This window comes from Sinocyclocheilus anshuiensis, unplaced genomic scaffold, assembly GCF_001515605.1.
Source record: "Sinocyclocheilus anshuiensis isolate Anshui unplaced genomic scaffold, SAMN03320099.WGS_v1.1 scaffold1082, whole genome shotgun sequence".
Lineage (NCBI taxonomy): Eukaryota > Metazoa > Chordata > Actinopteri > Cypriniformes > Cyprinidae > Sinocyclocheilus > Sinocyclocheilus anshuiensis.
In genome coordinates this window covers 1,908,478-1,921,604 of record NW_015542379.1, presented here as the reverse complement: position 1 = coordinate 1,921,604, position 13,127 = coordinate 1,908,478, and positions in this window count along the sequence as shown.

The window sequence follows — 13,127 nt, the reverse complement described above, 5'->3', positions numbered from 1 at the left end:
TGTATGTAAAGCTTAAGGTTTCCTCTATCGGTAAGATTCCACTTAATGATTTTGCTTTAAAAAGTGTTTATTTATTTACTTACTATATATAACAGATAGCTTTTATAAAGGCTTCCTCTGTTGGAAAGATACTTAATGATTTTGCTTATTAAAATATAATTTTAATGAAAAAAGTAATTATTTATTTGTTTATATTTGTTTATTTTTAATATTTTAATTATTATTATTATGTATTTATTTCTTTATTTGTGAAGATAGTGATCATAAAAGTTGTAATAAAAGCAGTAGATAATAGAAACTGAAGGTGCATCGCAACACGTCATCACTTTGGAACAGACGCCCCAGTGTAGAGCGTTTTATTGATTGTCAGAATGTAGAAAATTGTGAATTCCTCTGGCTCTTCAGTCTCAGTCTACCCTTTTCCTTGCACTGCATCTTTGAGAGCCAGATGCAAAGTTACCAGTCATTCCAATCGGAACACACCTTCTTGTTTTCTATTGGCTGTGCACAAGACTTCGGTACATGGTTTCCCACGATTGTGAGTCCTATGTAAATACAGTTATGCCACCACTGAAAAATCAGTGTAAACACTTTTCAAATGTGGCTTTTGCATCCCCACCCCTTCTTTTTGCACTGAAGTGATCAGTGAAAGTTTGCACTCCACCAATGAGACGGAGCATTGCATTTTAGCATACGGTCACCAGGGATCACGAAGCTGTAATTACATCTGACCTGGAAACGAGTTTGGTAATTTCTTGGGCACAATCGCAGCTTGAATAGTTATGGGAACTTCCCATTTGTTAATTTCACTTACTGTTAGGGGCTTACTCAACACAGAGAAGCTAATGTTGACAAAGAGAGCAGTTTCACAAAGAACACATCTGTGCGAATAGTCTTGAGCAATTTCTTTAGACCCCCAAAAAAAAACACATGAGTAAAAATGTTGCCTAACTGCACTGATGCAATCTACTGCTGAAAGTGTCATATCACCATAATAGCTCACAAACACCCATGTGCTCGCATGTGCTGTTCTTTGGCGATTTCAAAAGCTAAGACATGCTGACCTCCAAATGATGAATGCGACACACCTCACTCTCTCAAGGAAAAGCTGCCAAGGGCAAGAAAACTATTCAGTCTATTTAAAAACACAGATAAACAGTGTAATCTGCGCTGGCTCGTGTTTTAGTATCCCATTCGTCATTGTGAATGGCTGATGCTACGCTCAGTTGAACTCTCACCGGAGCGGCAGAATCTCACCAGCAACAGAAGAGGATAAAAAGACACGTCTCTCATCTGGCTAATAGTCTGCAAATTATCTGAAAGTAACGAGTGCTCTCATAACTTCGAACCAGCCCTCATAAACACCTCAGCGTATTTCCTGCCCACCTTGACTATCAGTAAAAACCCAGTTTAGGATTTTACAGAGGATCCTCTCGCCACACCGGCAGCGCTGGATCTGAATCCTAGCCAACTTTCAGACACCTCCAATTAAACAAAAATATTCCACTTTATTTGCATTAAAACAGCACTCTAACCTGCACAAACGCATATCTGGTTGGTTTCGACTCATGTTGTGAACGGTTCAGATTGGATTTTTAAATTGAAGCACCCAATTTATGGATTTGAGCAAAGATTGACTCTTTTTGAAGCTATTGCATCAAGTCTCATTGATGATTTTTTTTTTTTTATGTTTTTGAAAGAAATCCCTTATGCTCGCCAACACTATTAAAAACGAAGGTTCTTAATCAGCATCGATGGTTCCGTAAAGAACCTTTCCATTACACAAAAGGTTCTTTAAAATGGAAAAAGGTTCTTCAGATTTTTCACATGTTCTTCACACTAAGAAAAAAATGGTTTTCAACTTGAATATATATATTTAAAATGTAATTTATTCCTGTGATCAAAGCTGAATTTTCAGCATCGTTACTCCAGTCTTCAGTGTCACATGATCCTTCAGAAATCATTCTAATATGCTGATTTGCTTCCCAATTATCATCAATTATTATTGGTGCTAAAAAAATTTATTGTATAAAAAAATGTATATCTGGTTGATTTTAATGTTGTGAACTATTCAAATTAAATGTTATAAATTGTATCACCCAACTTATGTATTTTATTATGTATTTATTTTTATTGTATCACGTCTGATGGGATGCCATGGCTCTGTTTTTTTTATCTAAGACACATACTGGTCAAAAGTTTGGAATAATTGAGATTTTTTAAAGTTTTCGAAAGAAGTCTCTTCTGCTCACCAAGGTTGCATTTACTTGATTAAAAATACACAGTAATATTGTTCAGTATTATTACAATTCATAGTAGCTGTATTCTATGTGAATAGGCCTAAATGTTAAAATGTGATTTATTTCTTGTGATCAATGCTGGATTTTCAGCATCATTACTCCAGTCTTCAGTGTCACATGATTCGTCAGAAATCATTGTAATATGCTGATTTGCCGCTCAATTATAATTAGCGTTTAAAAACACATTCCACTATATTTGCATTAAAAAAGCTCAAACGTCAACGAACATATATCTGGTTGTTTCGACTCATGTTGTGAGCAGCTGAAATTCAATTTCATAAATCGAATCACCCTGCTTACGGATTTGAGCAAACATTGACTCGTGTCTGAAAGGAGGTGAATGGAGGCGGAGGGATGAGGGCCTGTGACTGCGTTAACTTAATTAGTTGCCATGGTAACAGATTGTCTCGGCAATTTTCATGCACTGATCAGCTGGCTTCCTAAGTGGAGCCCAACGGTTTTGACAACTGTGGGAACGGCTGCCTAGAACATTTAGCTACGTCACGGCGGATTCGTGCGTTTCCGTAAAAACTAATCCTGACCTCCCGGATTTTCCACAAAGAGCTTCGGCGATGGAAAGCTGAGGTGAGAAATGTGACCAGCCCAGGTCTCTGCGTTCAGAATAACCCTATTAGCCGGGTCAATACTAGGCTGCGAGTACGGCAGCACACATCTGCGAGCGGTGCTGAGAGGCCGGGAAGCCAGCGTTATTGATTAGCTATGGATTTTTAAACAGGGATTCTTCAGAGTGTCCATTAAGCTGTCTGGATAGTGTTTCATCCGACAGATATGAGCGATTATGGAAATGGCTGAGCCTTTATGGGGCTTCTGTGGTCGCAGGAACCCGTCAATGAGAGCTGGAAGGGGGAAGGGATCTTAATGGAAGGAGGAGATCTCTCACTTCTCCCCCTTCTGTCAGTCAGTCTCTCACTCATTCACTCGTTCGCTCGACCCTCTCTCACTGCTCCGCTTTGTTTTAAGTCTTAATGAGCTCCTTGTATGTACTTTTAAAAGGACAGACCAGGCTCCCTTGCGCCCAGAGGCGGCCATTAAGACTAATGGGGTTGCTGACTAATATCAGAGCCAGAGGTTGCTGAGTGGCCCTTTTTCTCCTTTTAAGAAAGGACGCCTACGTTCGGCCTGCAGACTGTCACGGCTTTGTTGCTTTCTTGCCAGTTTCATAATCTGTTTCGACTCTGTTGTACGATTTTCACAAAATACGAAGCAGCACAACTGTTTTCAACATTGATAATAATCAGAAATGTTTCTTGAGCAACAAATCAGCATATTAGAATGATCATGTGACACTGAAGACTGGAGTAACGATGCTGAAAATACAGCTTTGATCACAGAAATAAATGACATTTTAACATATATTCACATAGAAATCAGCTATTTGAAATTGTAGTAATATTTCACAATATTACTGATTTTACTGCATTTTTAATCAAATGAATGCAGCCTTGGTGAGCAGAAGGGCATTTCAAAATCTTAATTATCCTAACTTTGTGTATCTTTTTTTCTTTTTTTTTTTAAATCAGATCCATGAAGGTTTTGGTTGGATTATGACCAACTGGCCAACAGCCAAACACCTCATTCAGTGTATATTCATTGTGGATTCATTTTCTGATGCTTCTTTAGTCTTGTTGGCCGCTGTATTATAGGATGGAAAATTGTTGTGTACAAACCGGCGAAGTCTGGGATAAGTACCCAAATACCAGCTAACTGTAGGGTAACAGGATTTCTCAGAAACCTGCTCAAGGTAGCCAACACTTCTGGAATTATACGAAATTCTGCATGAACACGGGGGAGTCTTGGTCTTGATTCATAAAATCAAAATTCATTCATTCTCCAACTTGGATCGCAAGCATCATCAGAAGTTGTTGACTCCCCAAAACAAGCAGTGTCCAGGATACAGTGAAGGAAAAACATGTCTCTCGCTCTCTGGCCCGTCACACTTACTGGAAGCATGTGCTTTGCCTCAGAACTGTTCATAGTTGTATGGGAATTTACCCTGAGGAGGGGAATCAGGCTGTGTTAAGGAGTTCATTATGCTGCAGTCAGACACTGGAGGAAGACCCCGGCGCAGACACTGCTTCTCCGATCGCCGCCACTGTGCTGTTGTCATGGTTTCGGTGGTTATGAGGTATCAGATCAGGCTGGGGAAGAGCTGAGCAGAGCAACATCTGTATAATAGCTACCGTCAAGAATCAAGCCACGGGTGCTAACAAGATGAGTTTATGCTGGACATCAAACAGCATTTATACTGGGAATGGCCAAAAATATTATGAGTAATTCATATTGATCACAGTCTTGTTTGTGTAGTGCAAAATTAAAAACAAAACAACAACAAAAAATATATATATTTTTTTACATTTTTTTTTTTAAATAATGAACACTTTTCACAAAAACAAACCTGTGTGTGTGTGTGTGTGTGTTTGGTCAATTAATGAGGACCCTGGACAGCAGATGGGGGTTTACCGATGGCGTCCCAAACAGGCGGGGAGGGGGACTGCTTGAACAAAGGCTAAGCTCTTTCTTATCAATTAGCACTGCTAAAAAGCACATCTCTCTCCTCCATTAGCTCCACCACGTGTCTGCTATTCACCCCATTGTGTGGCAAATTTAATTACATCCCTCCATTTCTCCCTTTCTCCTCCTCCCCTCTCTTGGCGTCTTTGCCCCCAGTCGTTCTGTCTTTACACACACACACACACACACACACATAATGAGAAATGTACAGGAATGCTACAATACGTGGGCCGTGTGCATTCAGTATCCTGTCTTTTTTTAATCACCCACATTATTCCAAATCTGTATGACTTTCATGTTTCTGTGCAATACAAAATGAGAACTTAGGCAGAATGTCCGAGCTGCTCTTTTCCAGGCGAATAAAATGGATGGTGATTTAGCCACAAATTTAAGAGTGAGACACTCTCAAATCTTATGAATCAGTTAGAAATGCCTCACACAAGATTCACACAAGCCTTTATGAAAAATATGTGCACTTAAGCATACTTAAAAAAAAAAAAAGTACTTACAGAAATAATAAACTTTAAAACAAATATGCTTCGGTGCAAAATACACTTAATTGCTTGTCATTTACAATTAAATGAAAATACATTATAGTTTAAATGAATATTAAATGCAATTAGTTGAACTTAAGGGTGTTTCATGACCCACTTATAATTAAACATTTTGTCTTTTAAATATGGTTAAAGGTAGAGCTGAATGTACTGGCAAACATTTATGCTAAACAAAATTGTGCTTCAATTCCTGTTATTATTTATAACAGGATGTATAACTGTTACTCATAAAAACTCATAAAAATAAGGGTACGTGTCTTTAAAACGTGAGAAAAATTATTTAAACATGATAATGCATTTTCAAGTGTCTCTCATTAAGTCACTTAAGTATAATTTAATGTCATTAATATTATATTACAAGTATTTTATATATATATATATATATATATACTTTTAAGATTTGAAGTACACAAGTACACAGTCAATACAATTAAGTGCACTTCATACAGCACTCAAGGTGTACTGACCACTTTTCTGATACTTGTATGGTGCTTTTTGTTTTTTAAAAATAAATAAATCCTTATCCCATTTCTATCCACTTAACAAAACTCCAGTTTTGATTTTAAAGGGATAGTTCACCCAAAAATGAAAATTCTGTCATTAATTCCTCATCCTCATGTGAAAAAGATAGTAAAGACATTGATAAATTAATAGAATAAATCATTCAATGAAGTGGTTATTTTTGTTTTCTTTGCACACAAAAACTCGCAGCTTCATAACATTACTGATGTCACATTAACTATTATAATGATGTCCTTACTAACTTTGTAGGCCATAAAACATTTCAGTTGCGTTGCTGTCTATGCAGGGTCAGAGTGCTCTCAGATTTCATCAAAAATGTCTTAATCTGAATCCTTAATCTGAATATGAGCGAAGGTCTTATGCTGCGTTCAAGTCCTCCTGGGACGTTCGTACTTACGAGTTGACAAGTCGTAATTACGACGTCAGGTGCGTTCAAGTCAGTTTAGTCGGCACAAGATGGCGGTGTACCTTCTTTTAATAAATTACAAGAAAATACAACAGGTCTGTTAACTCTGCTTATAGAAAATGAAGAGCAAACAATTCGCATCAGGTGTGTTTTGCGTTTTTAATATTTTTAAAAAGAAATTTCATGTGCGTTCAACTCGTAAATACGATCTATCCGACATGACTTGAACGCACCATTACAGGTTTGGAACAACATGAGGGTGAGTAAATAATGACTGAATTTTCATTTTTGGGTGAACTGTCCCTTTAAGATCTTTTACGTTCTACAGATGGAACATACAGGACAAAATGTTCATGTTTGGGTGAACTATCCCTTTAATTATGCAAATTCAGAATGTTCAGCTTGTGTAATTGTTGCCTATACATTTGATTTTGTAACATTGTAACATGGATCTTCTTTTTTGCGAAATCTGTAATGAAGAAATAAAATGATCTGGAGGGGAACTGAAGTTAGTTTCGACACTTGACCTTGCAAAGTGGAGCTGTAGTCCTAAACTTTCACTCATGCGCACTTACAGCTAAAAATGCTCTCTCTCTCTCTCTCGTTTTGTTTTACAGTTGGGGGAAGTGTGTGCAGGGCTGATTAGCATCACTGTTTCCTCCTTTCCCATAACCCCCAGACCCCCGCCAGTCGTCTGTTTATTTTAATCCAGAAAAAATGGGCCTTGGCCCGCGAGGACGTGCCCCTCATCGCTTCAAACAGACACACACACACACACACACACACACACACACACACACATACATCTATATACAAAGATACAGACTTAGCACACACACACACACACTGGAAGGTGCTTCCACACAACGTCATACACATTTCTCAATATCAGCTCTGCAGTTTCTCCTCAATTCAACTGTCCAGTTGTCAAATCACGTAAAATGTAAGCCAGCAGTGCCAGAGCTGCATAACACAGCTGTCACTGTGTGTGTGTGTGTGTGTGAGAGAGAGAGATGTGGGAGTTTACAGTGTGATTTTAATGGATGGAGCTGTGAGAACGTGTATTTGTATGTGTGCACATTTGTGTCATTGGACTTTCTGTATGTGTGTAATTTGAGCAATGAAGTCTTGTAAATAAGAGAAGTTGAGAAATGTATAAGTATTTGCATTGCTTTGACTGTTCTCTGTAGATCCCAAAAAGTTATATTTTTGGCAACTGAAAAGGCCATTTCATTAAAAAAAAAAGTGAAATTAATAAGCCTCAGGCTGAAGGAAGTGCCTCTGCACCTCACTCCTGATTTCTCTAGACACGGGACAGGAGAGGAGTTAGTAAATAAATGGGAAAACAAAGTAACTTGTGTTACTTATTTGAAAAAGTAACTCAGATATTCTCCTGTAAATGTAAAAGTAATGTTACTTTACTAGTTACTTGAAAAAAAGTAATCTGATTACATAAGTCACTTACTTGTAATGTGTTACCCCCAACGCTGGCTATTATTCAAACTACTTCTCAGTCATTACCTTCAGTGAGTATGACAACAATAGGAAAACAAATCCAAAGCCCAGGCAATTTAGACAATTTAGACAAATCCTGGCCATATAGGAAAAAGAGGATGCATGGTCACCCTATTATAAAACAAACACTTCTGAATAAAACAGAAGAATTCGGTACAAAGCTATAGTTTGTGAATTTAACATTCCTCATTCTTTTTATTTATTTTTTTTCAGTTACATTTTGCATTTTTTAGTTACATTTCTGCTCAGCATACTAGGTCAGCGTAATTGTAATTAATTAGTAAAATAGCATTTATGTGCTTTGGTATGTTGTAAAGAATGTTCGGTTTCTTGCACAGACTGACTGTTTCTCTTCATAAGACCTCACTATATTGATTTTGTGTTGTCTGTCTGGCTTCCAGTGTCATCCGCTTCCAGCTATACCGTCATGGCCTAATGGTTAGAGAGTCAAACTCGTAACCCATAGGTTGTGGGTTCGAGTCTCGTACCGGCAGGGATTGTAGGTGTGGGGTGTGAATGTACAGCGCTCTCTCCCACCTTCAATACCACGACTGAGGTGCCCTTGAGCAAGGCACCGAACCCCCAACTGCTCCCCGGGTGCTGCAGCATAAATGGCTGCCCACTGCTCCGGGTGTGTGTTCACGGTGTGTGTGTGTTCACTGCTGTGTATGTGCACTTAGGATGGGTTAAACGCAGAGCACTAATTCCTAGTATGGGTAACCGTACTTGGTCACTCGTCACTATTTTTAGCTGTACAAAACAGCGCAAACCGGTGTAATCAAAATACTCTTAAAGTGACGGTAGGTGTGAACTTGCATTTTATGAATCATCAAGGACCACGGTTTCAGCTAAAAAATACTGTTCTAAAAATATTCTGTATTGTTCTACTGAAGAAAAAAGTCATCTACATCTTGGATGCACTGAGGGTGAGTAAATTAACAGCAAATGTACATGTTGGGGTAAAGTATCCCTTTAAAGTGGCCTTTTATTTCAGACATTACCAAAAAATAAATAAATAAAACTTAAGATTCAAAGTACACTACAAATGCAGATTCAATAAACGGTTCTTTTTCAAAAGGCCTATACTCAGTTTAAAGCATTTTATCATTGTTAAATCTCTAGACTTCTCTAGAATTGTATGTAGAAAATTCCTCCTTATAGCATAATGGTTGCATGGTTTATCTTTGGAAACACACCGTGTGATAAGCAGCATTCACATCTGGACTGTAGAGAGCTAGAGTCTGCTCTATTTGTTACATGACTGCATGCATACTAAATAGAAAAGTATAGTCTACTAGTGCACGTTCTCTGTGAAATAGTACAGAAAAAGAATTACTTCTTGATGGACTTGAGGAGCAACAGTGTGTGACACGTTGCAGAAAACTGACACAAGCTTTCCCTCTCCACATCCCATATGTGTCGAACGCAAAAGCCGTTTACAGCGTGTCTCTGGTTTAACTGCCTGCACCTGCGCCTGCAGCCTACAGATGCAGGACTCGTACAGCTCCGCTGAAGCTGTCTGAAAACATGTGGGCGTCTGCGTGTGTCTGTGTGCGTTATGGTGTGTCGCGCGGCACGTTTCACGGCACACCTGGAAGCCAAAGGCCGGCCTGTTGTTCTAATAGTTGTGGAATAAATTCCACCTTCATTTGCAGCAATGATGCACTGGTTCGTTAAACATCATAAGCTTTCGCACGTGATTGGATAGTATTAAAAAAGGACTGGGGAATAAATGACGTCTGGAAAGCCAAATCATGTAGTCAAAAGAATTTTAGTCAGTTTAGTTACATCAGGAACTAAATTTGGTCACATCTTTCCAAAAGATTTTGCTGCCGTGAAAAGGACGGAAAAACAGACGTAATCCCGAAACGAAAAACAGAGTCTGTCAGCTCTGAGGCAACGCTTAACATCATAAAGTCATGCACCAAATTAGTAATAAGCGTGCATGACCACAGTGCAGCGTGAGCGGGCGGTTCCCATTCGTTCTCTATGGGAGCTAATCAGCAAATTATGTGAGGGATTGTGGGATTGACAGTGGAGCGTAAAGCGAGTGAGAACGTCAAAAAGTTGAGAAATGCTCAACTTCAGGCCAATTATGGGTGCAAATCACAGATATTGGCTGAATTTAATTCAGCTTTTAAATGCGGTTTAGTATGGCAGAGTGTACAACATGTTTTAAAATCTTTTTAAAATTCTGATAAATTGGGAGACTGTTTGTTTCCAGACACTAAATGACATGTTATTTCGAAATGAATTCAAATGTATCAGTTTAAATTTATTTTAAATGCTGTTGCATTAACTTTTTTGACCCAAGTAGAACTTGAGTGCCTCTTTATGTAGTGTCATAATTACTTCTGTTGTCTTTGTTAAATATAGTTAAAGTTACTGATGAATGTACTGCCACGCATTTGTGATACACTAAAATATACTTTAATGTCAAGCTTTTGACATGGCAAATGACAAACTGATGGCCAATTTTCATTAAAGATGAAAGTGTCCCAATTTACCTGAAATTGGAATTAAAAGTTGGAATTAATTCAGGTAGATTGTGGCACTTTTGCCATTGAGATGACTGGGAACAATGTCCCAATTAACCTGAATTCTTCCCAACTTAATATGGAAATAATAACGTCAAAAAAATATACATGTGTTAACTGAATTCAGTGTTATCAGACAATAACTGCTTGAAAAAATTGACTGCCAAAAAATGGAAATTTATTAGTCTGAGTTTATATTAAATGCAATTAGATTAACCTGTTTTGACCCACTGAAGTAGGACTTCATATGTAATTTCATAATTACTTCTGTTGACTTTGAAATATGGTTAAAGTTACTGTCAAATGTACTGATAAGCCTTTATGGTACACTACAATATACTTTAAAGGTGACATATCATGCAAATCTGACTTTTCCAAGTTTTAAGTGTCATAATCAGGTCCCCGGTGCATCTACCAACCAAGGAAACATGAAAAAGATTAACCCAGTAACTTTGTTTTGGGAAGCCTTTTTCTGCAAGCGTCTGAGAAAACGAGCGCGTCTCAGCCTCAGAGGAGACAAGAGAGCAGTGGATTTATTGATTTATTGACTGTATATTGCTGCTGCCACACAGATCTAAAATAAACATGCGATTTATTTCCCAGCTGTTAACTTTTACAGACATAACCGACTGTTTTTTGTAACGCATGTGTGTTTTTAACGTAAATTTGTGTGTGAATGAGAACTTAGTTTAGTACTCGCATGCTGTGACAGCCGCTTTCTGTCCGTGTGCTTCGGATGTGTGCTCTCAGAAAACCGTATATCAGAAGTTTAAACTAATATGGTTTAATGATAAACATGATAATCAGAACCAAAACAGATGTTTTTAGCAGGTATGAGCTGTAATGGTGCAGCTCTATTCTGGAAAAGGGGGCGGGGAGCAGCAGCTCATTTGCATTTAAAGAGACAAGCCTGAAAAACAGCATGTTTCTGCTTCCACTCAAAATAGGCATTTACAAAATGATATAATAAATTATCTGTGGAGTATTTTGAACTGAAACTTCACAGACACATTCTGGGGACGCCAGAGATGAGAATATGTCTCATTTAATATCCTTTCTATTGAAACGTGTATGCCGTATATTTAAATGTATGCCACAAATGTGACAAATTGACGCGTTTCAAAATTTGTGTGATTCCAACTGCTCTTATGCATGTGCTTGATGACTTCAGTTCAAAGTATAAGGTAAAAAGTCACACTAACTGCTCCAGACTAGATCTTCTGGGTGACAGGAGGGCGGCCTGTTTCATTCTGACTAACAGCTGTAGCAGTCCAACGGTTCTTGCACGAGGTGGCTTGGATGACAGTTCAAGAGTGTGTTTTGAGGTTACCGTCTCACACAGGCGAGCTCGTTCGCTTTAGATTTGACTAAACCGTGCCTCACCCATTACTAAAGAAACGATCTCTGGATTCTGCCGGCCTCCAAAAGCTCTCTAAACATGTCGTATTAAATAAAACGCCAAACATCAGAGCGTTCACAGCGCTCACATGCATCACCTCCGAGGAAAAAGTTCAAGAGGTCGTTTTTTTCCAGTTGACGTTGTTTATGATGGTGAAACGTGCTCAGGCCAAGCTGGAGGCTTTCAGTGAGTGGCTCCAGCAACAAACATCAGCAAATCCCATCAAACCCAACCCGGCCCGATCCCCCAGGGGCCATGAGGCTTGGGAAAAGGACGGCCGCTGCTGAGCCCTCGTGCCCTCGTACCCTTGTGGCCTTGTGTCCCGTTTGGGGAGGTGTCAAGCGATAGTTGGTGCCACTGCTGGATCCATCCCAACACACACATGCATGTACAGATGGCACATGTCGCCGCTTTTTCTGGCGTTTTGAAAAGCAGGGAGGCTGATGTCAAACACTGGGAGGAATGTTCTCATTCTGAATAAACATTTAAAAAAAATGTCCTGGACAAAAAAATCCAGAGCATGCAGTCACCTCCTCCATCCAACGTCACACACACAAATAAACACACACACACTCACACATGCACTGAGTGTGGCAGAGAAAACATTGTTCTCTGGGGGACGACGGGGACATTGACCCCCAAAGAGATGCTTTTACCAGATGCCTTGCAGTTTCCTCCTCCTCAAATCTGAAGTGTGTGTGTTTGCGCACATGCACGTTTCACAGTCACAGTCACACACACACACACACACACAGATCTGTTTTACGCCAAACTGGCCTCAACTTCACATTGTGTCAAGAGTGTATTGACCTCATTCTGAGTCATGTGTTTTTTCTTTACTCTACAACTGCTCGCAACCCGTTTTACATCTCTCAAATAAGACATTTCAGAGTGAAACTTTTTTTTTATTATTAAATATTTTTTTTTTAATGAGATAAAGTGTTGGATGGAATGATTTTAGCGATCAGGAACTGATTGGACAGTGAAAAGTGTGCATTACATGCCAGGATGAAGGGGAGGGGTTAAAAAAGTAAGAGGGATGTGTGATGTCAGCCGAAAAGGAAAGTAATTTAATTTTCATTTTAATTTTAGTATTTAATTTTCATTTTAAGCAAAGCAACTAAATAAGACATATAATTATTATATAATTACATATAATTATATAGAAATTACATGAACCTATGAATTGTGCAGAACAAAATTTGATAAAATTGAAAAAAGTTTGGTTCCAAAACGCGATAAACGCCATTTTTTTTTAAATTGAGTTCCTGCCAAAATCAGTATTGTATCTGGTCGGTATTGAAAGGTCAATTTTTAATTTGACACAAAATGCGATATGTCATGTTTTCTCCCTTTTTTTTC